The sequence below is a fragment of the Triticum dicoccoides genome, chromosome 6A (assembly GCF_002162155.2).
Source record: "Triticum dicoccoides isolate Atlit2015 ecotype Zavitan chromosome 6A, WEW_v2.0, whole genome shotgun sequence".
NCBI classification, from domain to species: domain Eukaryota; kingdom Viridiplantae; phylum Streptophyta; class Magnoliopsida; order Poales; family Poaceae; genus Triticum; species Triticum dicoccoides.
In genome coordinates, this window is record NC_041390.1 from 177,240,063 (window position 1) to 177,248,420 (window position 8,358).

Below are 8,358 nucleotides of genomic sequence, written 5' to 3' on the forward strand. Positions count from 1 at the left end.
GTTTCCCCTTTTGTCATGTCACTGGACATTGTTTACAACAAGTTTTGTCATGTCACTGGACACTGTTTACAACAAGCTAGCTATCTATATAAGACAATTCGGCTACATATCTCTATAAGAAAATTCAGCAGGTTTACATAAATCTTTTAGCAATACCAAGAGATGGTAGACATTTCACGTGTTTTGAGGCTGGCCATTGATTTGGCCTTGGGCCTTGGTGAAGTCTCCTCCTGATACTGTCAGAGCATTACAGCCGGACTTGGCAAATCCGGCCCTCAAACGCCCGCGGACGCGCTCGGACGCGTCCGCGGGCACTGACCGGGCACCCCTCAAATAATGTAATCCACATCTCAACATCTCTATTATCATATCTCAAATCGATACAAACTCATGCAAGTACGTCGATGCACACGCATCGTCCGACTGCTCCATCACACTACACTAAAGATGCCATCAGACTACCAAAATTTAGCATGTTTGGCGGTGGAGTTCATCCACGGCTGCCCTTGCCCTTCTCGGCGCCCCTGCCGTCCTTCTCACGGAAGTACCGGTCGAATACGCGGTATGGATTGAGCAGGATCTGCTCGTCGCTGGAGTTGTCCTCTCTGTCACTGTACACCTTCTCCTCCTTTGGTGGCAGTCCTTTCTTTTGTGAATACCTTTGGTGGCAGTCCGGCTATGGCACGGACCGCCCGATTCTGCTCTCGGGCGAGGGCAAGCGTGTTCCTTCACTGTCGTTTCTTCACAATGCGGGCACGAATGACTTCCTCTTCTATGGCCGCCCGCGCCGCCACATCAGCCGCCTCCGCCACCGCCATTTTCGCCGCGATACGGGCCTCAGCGGCCCTTATCCTCTCCTTCCCATGGCGGGCCGCCCGGTCCCGGTGGGACTCATAGTCCGCCTGACCGGTGATGGGGAAGGACAGGGATTCCGGCTGCTGGGACAGCGAGGATCCAGCCCCGGAGGACCCGAGCGCCCGGTGAGCCGAATCCATGGAGTCGCGGCGGACAGATCCATCCATCGGCCGGGCGCTATCCACCCAGGAGGGGGGGAGTGCAATGCAGATTGCCATTACATCCTCCAACCCACACGGGACGACACCCCAGTCGACGGATCCAGACTGGTCAGAGTCTGATCCGCTGCCTGCCATGGCAGAGAAGTCCGGAAACCGCCGGAGGTGAGCTCAGGTGGTGGAGGGGAGTGGAGTGAAGTGACTAGGGTTTGGTCTGGCGAGCGGATGGGGACGAATATATGTGTGGTGGGGTGGGCTAGCGTGGGCCGGATCCCATGTGGCGGGCGTATCCAGGCGCGCCCGGGTGCCCCCATATTTGGACTGGATATGAAGGGTGCCGGTCAGCCGGGCGCTTTGAGGCCCGATTGAGACATCCTTCCGAGTCGAAAAATCGTGACCGGTCAGTGACTGGGCGGGCCACCCGGGTGTTTGAGAAGGGTTTGGGGCGCCCGGGTGTAGGTGCTCTCAGGTTACTGAAGAACTTTGAGGGTGTGTAGGGATAGGGACTGCCCTTTGGCAGTTAATACTAATATACAGGTATACAATACACTCATCAAATCCTTTAAAAGGAAGAGAATGTTCTTGGGAAGATCACCGGTGGTTAATTCATGTAAAGTTTAATGATGAAGGCATGCTTTATGAGGTTCCTTTGCCCTATCACCTAACTTGGTGGGAAAAAACAAGCAAAATATATTGACTCTAAAAGCAAGTTTGAAGCTGGATACTACTATCACCATTTTAGTATTGAAAATAGTATGATTAGAAATTCCGAATTCCAGCTGCATATATAACAAGTTCTGTAATAGTTCGGATGTGCATCATCTCTTCTGTATCCTTAGTCACGGTATTGGATTTATGATGCTTCTGAATGGAAGTTGGGTTAACCAGATCTACTATATGTGTTGGAATTCTCATATGTGTAGTCAACTTACTGAACATTGTACGAAGAAACAGAAGCAACCATAGATAAAACAGAAAGCATATATCATGGTCGAAGTGTTTTTGCTGGTAACGTAGCATGTTTGGAGTTGATACTGTAGTTATAATACATTGGAAAAGTGCACCTCTCACCCTATCGTATTTGGCAATTTGCTCTCTTAAAATTATCTGGATCGCTAAAGAATATTCCATTATATATCATACTGATTGGGTTGCACTATATGAAATATTATTGTGCTAGACCATTAAGATTTTCTGTTTTGTCTTGGACACTAAAGTTATCTCAAATGAGTGTTTTGTTTCTTGTAACCAAAGATTTACAGTAGATGATTGATAGTGATAAAGTTAGGGCTGATTCAAATAAGAAAAGTACAAAGACACGAGCATGTTTTGCTGTTGGTCCTGCAATTACTATTGTTCGCGTGTTTAAGAGATCCAAAATGACACCTGTTATGGATCTAGTGGCAATACTAGGAGATGTCAGCTTTTGAGGTGCTCTGATCTAAACTTTAATTAGCTGCAATATTTGATTTTGCAATTTGCGATATATAATTTTATCTCCCATGTATGAAGGCAACCAACTATTATCTATTGAACGTAATGCATCAATAAAAACATATTTCTCTGTTTGTGGTGCCTAAATATAATTTCATGCATGTTTTGTCTTTTTTTAAATGATTAAACTGTTCCTAGTGGCAATACTAGGAGATGTCAGCTTTTGAGGTGCTCTGATCTAAACTTTAATTAGCTGCAATATTTGATTCTTGCAATTTGTGATATACAATTTTATCTCCCAATTATGAAGGCAACCAACTATTATCTATTGAACATAATGCATCAATAAAATCGTATATCTCTGTTCGTGGTGCCTTAAATATAATTTCATGCGTGTTTCGTCTTTTTTTGAAAATGATTAAACTGTTCCAACTTTTTAGAGCAATCTCTGGGCTCCACTTTAGTTCCAAAGTATTGTAAAACATATGTGCTTTTTAGACTCTTTTACATTACCTTCTAATATGACCTTTTGCATTTATCAAAGCATATAATGTATCCTCTTTTTTTTTTGCTTTTCAGAGCGATGAACGTTACAGGAACTAATTCCAGTAAGGTCAAGAATATGCATATGCAATTCTCTTCATTCAAATTGATGGAGAACAACACCACAAAAGCATCGACATCTCCAGCTAAAGGTGCACAAGTCATTCGTCCAGGCGGAAGCGTGGTACCTCTTTAGGTTGCTGCTCGAATTACCACCACCATTACAAGTGGCCAGATCATTCTTTCTCACATATAATCAGACCCTAGTGCACGCAGCAGCTTCCGACGATCTTCCCATAGTCCTCGACATTGGGAGGGAGATAAAGACATCTTTAAGATTTCCTTTCTGCAACAAGCCATATTCAAATATAGGTTATTCACATTCCTACGAAGTTCAATGTCAGGCAACATAATTGCACAGCCTAGCCTCATCTCTCAGATTCTAATGATAGCTCAAAGTTGGCTTGTTGTAATGTAGCTGACTCAGGTGATCACTTCCCTATGCTTTTCAAGCTGGGCAATATCGTAATCTATACCGTCACAAATGTAACTTGTGCTTGAAGTCAAAGATAGGCGTTTCTGGAGCCACAACTTTTTCTAAAACAAACAGATATATGATGTAGAATACCCCAATTGTCAGGAATACTCCCACTATTTATCATGGAGTTCTCTTTTGTTGGCTGATTGATTTTCTACGTACTTTTTTGATTCGTTTTATTGGAAGTAACGTTACGTCAATTCTACTTATCCCACGGTGTACGCAAGTTAATTAATGATGTAATCAGATGTCAAAAATAATAATTACTGATGTAATCTTACAGTACATGGTACACGTGAGGGACCATACTTATTTGGGTCACATGATAAGCTTGGAAAGTATCTCACATTTTTTTTCCTTGAATATCCACGCAGAACATAGGGTCGTAAGTTTGTCCTGGGTGGTTGTGTGAGGTAAATTTACATCCACGCTTTTGTGTTGGTTGTGGTGGGCGTTGGTCTAGTTCGCCACCTCCTCACCATAAAATTACCTCACGGTAGTTCATTTTCTACGTTGGCTTTAGCCGTGTGGTGGTCTGCTTTCTTGTCCATGCCGTAAATTTACTTCACATGCTTTCGATTACTGCGGCGTAGGGATGGACTGGGGTGAGGAATAAGAATTCCTCGCCCAGGGTGACGAATAGCGCGACCCGAGGTAATCTTACAATTATTTTATAATTAAATTATGTTTGGAATTCAAATAGTTACATTCCTATTGATTCACTACGTAAAATTTGACATAAGAAAATAAAAATATAGGTCATAAGATAAGAAAATTTACAGTTTATATGTATTTTAGACTATGTTTTTACGTTTGTCATTTTACATAATATAAAATATTTTTTACGGCGATTATATATTTTCTTACGGTCTCTTTTTGTGTCAGAAATAAGACAAAACTTACGGAACGTAAAATTACGATGTATTGATGGTAAAATAGAGGGGAGTAAAGAATAACTATTCCTCACCCAGGGTGGCGAATAGCGCGACCCTATATATATAGGCAGCTTTTTTTTACAAAAATGGCTCGAACATCTTTAAAGAAGACAACAATGACCACTTTTTTAACTGCCTGAGTAAACAACCGCCAACTTACAGCAGATCACTTGAACTTATAGGAAATAGAAAAAAGAACTAAGCTTGCATCATCAAAATCTACAGTTTTTTTTTCTGAAGTGATAACATATGTAGAACTTAGGTCAATTGGTGTGACGCAAACAGTTGAACTAGTGTAACATATGTAGTCGAACGGATGTAACTATTTGTAGTTGAACCAATTGGAGACCTGGCAACGCAACAACATTTTCATTCTATGGTGTCTCGCACATGGTTTGCTAGAACAAGTTGAACTGAATATATTTTTCGTTTTGAACTTTGAAAGAAGCTACAACTTCTGTTTCCCAAATGTCTACAAAATTTTAAGTTTCCAAGCACATACCTTTTGTTTCCTTTTTGTTGATGGGCACAACGTCCCTACTCCTGCAGACTGGCGGCACAGCGAATTGGAGCTGAAGAAGAGGGGATCACGAGCGGTGGCTGGGTGCACCAGGATTTGGCTGTTGTAGGGGATCCTAGCTACTACCAAGACATCCCCGAGGAGCTAGTAGAGGGGGTCACCGGCCATCTGGTGTAATTTTGAACTACTAGGTGCACCGGTATTTGGCTGCTTTAGAGGAACAAGAGGTCAGAACAAACATGAATTATATAGGTTACAGATTTTGCCTTCTATAATGATGTGCTTCCTGGGCAGTCCAAAAGCAGCAGCCGTACAAGTTCAGTAGCCGCTCACCGTGAACACCTGCTCGATGGGAATTTGTACAAATTGTTTGGAATTAGAAATTGAACTTTAGTAAAATTAGAAACTGAACTGAAAAAGAATTAGAAATTAAAGGAAAATAAAATAAGAAACTGACTAAACTAAAAATAAGAATCAACTGAACTAAAATTGGAAATTGAACTGAATAAAAATTAGGATGTTGTGGATGTAAGAAGGGCTTCTCTTTTGCAGGTAGCTTATGCGCCGTCGGCTAGCTTTGGTTGTAAGCGTCTATGTTGTTTACACCTACCTGCTAAGGATGACCAAACACTATATTATAACTATGGTTGTGAGTTCCAGAAATCGGGAGGAAATCATCTCTCACAAAAGAAAGAACCAGATGTGTTGAGGATTGGTTTTCAGTTCACACCACTTAGGCTAGCCATACTGAAGTACTCCCTCTGTTCCAAAATAGATGACCCAATTTTGTACTAAAGTTAGTATAAAGTTGAGTCATCTATTTTGGAACGGAGGGAGTAGTTGTGTTCCTCTCACTCACATATACTACATGTTGATGCTTGTCATCTCGTTCGTTACATACTACATAGGCAGAGGCTACATGTACTATGATCAAATCAAATAATATAAGACTCTATATGTATCAGACCTGGCTAAGGACGCTGCTAGTTTTCTTGTCTTTGCCAGTGACGAGGGAGTCCTCAGTGTACTACGTACGCCGCAGCGGGTGTTGTGTCTTGTCCTAAATCCCGGGTGTACATATGTACGCGTCGCCTCGGACGGTGGCCCTTCCTTCCTTATGCCTTGCGGTCACACAGTGGTCAAACTAGTTAAGTTTTGTTCTTTTTAATTCAAAAAAGCAGGTGAAACTACTAGCAAATAAATGGAGATTAATCACTGAAAACTGAATGCCACCTCAGTCAGGTTAGTTTCAGGTTCTGAGACTGAATGCACGTCGTGCCTGTCCTCCTACTATGAGATCCAAAGTAAACCAATCCTAACCAAGGAACATCACGTGTCACGGCCTCTGTCATGGAACACCATACATGGAAACAGAGAAACTTCTAGGAAGCCTCCATGGACAGAGCCATAAACTCAAATGGCAGCACCGTCGATGGCGAACAACAGGTATAATGGAACTGGCTGTTCGTAGAAATGACAGTACCTATATACAAAATATTATTCTGCAAACAGTTACCATGTTTAAATTCCTAGGTAATCAAGTCATCATATACATTCAAAAGCAAACAACACCTTTTTGACAACTAGCGTGATGGACTGAAATCCTTCCAAGTCCATTGCTACGTACAAAATATTACTGAGAAATGGTTTAGAGCAATGTCAGAAACAACATAAGCTAGTTGGAGAAGTCGCACGATTTAGATCTGTAAATAAGAAATTATTTGGTTCGTAAAAATTGAAATTTCAAGCACATTTTTTAGTGAACTCTAATTTGTAGGCGTCGGCGGGGAGGTGGGGGCGCGCGTCTGCGGGGAGGCGTGAAACAATGAACGAATTATAGTAGCAACACTTAATGTTTTAGATTGCCTTGGCACAACAAGTTAGTACATCTAGCAATCTAGGCCAAATAAAATCCATAGACTACAGATTTACTAAAATAAGAATTGAAATGAACTAAAACTAAAATAAGAATTGAACTTAAATAAACTTGGATACTGTACTGAACAAAAATAAGAAACTTTGACTAAACTAAAATGAGAATTTGAAATTGGAATGAACTAAAAAATTATTTGCTGAACTGATCATGAAAGAACAAGAATCAATTCGTTCTGGAAGTATTTTAAGCATCAAGTCCACGAGGTTTGAGAAGTTACAGAATCATTTTCAGTTTCAAGCACAATCGTAATTCAGAATTGCTAACATAATTTCAAGGTACTATGCAAAAAAACACATTACAGTATATTGAGATGTCCAACTACATGTACCAACTTAATACCTTCTCATAAAAAATGAATCGATAGTAAGAAACAAGGTAGTAACAATCCTAACTCTGCATAGTTTTGGGGTTTGTAGAAGTCTAAATATATTCACGCACTCCAAATATGTGCATTTTCAGGTACAAAACTTTTTGAACCTTTTGTACGAAAGAAGTTGAACTATCAGTCCAAACAGATTTGAAGTTGAATGATCTTTTATCTTACCAATGTTAAGGGAAACAAAACCAGAGACGGAATCGTGGGAGAACTTGGACTGAAGAACTCATCGGAGGAGGCAGAGTGGATTAATGTTGCAGTGTTAGAATCAGTTCAGTAGCTGCTCACTAGTACACTTGCCGCCTACTCGCTATCATCAGACGTACACTGCACACACACAACAGCTACCAATCATCATGCACACACACACAACCAGACACACACCGCATCATCTACACACCCAGGGCTGCATCTTCACCACACTTTGGACTGACAACATAGCAACACAGAAAACAATTTTGTAAGTGTCAACACTATCATCCTCGCTGCGCCATGGGGAAAACAAAATAGGCATCTTTGAAGCACTAGGGGGATAACCATTGAAGATGGAGCTCATTTGTACCTTCATCATAGAAAAAAATAGACTTAATATCTCCAAGTTCTGAAGATGAACAAATGAATCGCACAAAACATTGTCCAAAAATCATAAGATGATTTTTAGCAATGGTGGACTACAGAATTTAGCAAAGGTGAACTACTAACAAGGTAACCTCAGAAATTTTAGAGGAAGTTGAACCACTAAATTTCCAGCAGCAGGGAAGTGAGATCGAGAGGGAAGGGGAGCTTTGGGGATCTGACCGCCGGCGCCGGTAGGAGGTGTTGCCGGAGGAAGCAGCTATGTCGTGTTGACTTTTGGAGAACACGAATGCTGGAAGCATCGTTCTGGTGGGCGGCGGCGCACAGGGATCCCCGGGAAGCGGTGGACGGCGATTTTGGTGCGGATGGAACACACGAACTGACGAGGGGCGGCCGGTTGGGGTCGCCGGCGGCGGTGGCTTGCGAGCTCGGCGCGGTGGGAGGGGGGCGGCACGCGAGCTTGGCTCCGTGGAGGGGCGGCCACGCT

General features: G+C 42.2%; 1 long non-coding RNA gene across 7 annotated transcripts; it reads right to left on the reverse strand.

Annotated features, from left to right (window-relative positions):
- Positions 1 to 3,056: 3,056 nt before the first annotated feature.
- Positions 3,057 to 8,352, reverse strand: LOC119316501. 7 transcript variants are annotated; one of them, XR_005153039.1, is made up of 3 exons: positions 8,094 to 8,352; positions 4,966 to 7,857; positions 3,057 to 3,336 (listed from the first exon to the last, which is right to left on the reverse strand). It is a non-coding gene; the product is annotated as an uncharacterized LOC119316501 (long non-coding RNA). The 7 variants fall into 7 exon arrangements; XR_005153038.1 differs by having other exon boundaries at positions 8,006 to 8,352; XR_005153040.1 differs by having other exon boundaries at positions 7,998 to 8,352.
- Positions 8,353 to 8,358: the final 6 nt, after the last annotated feature.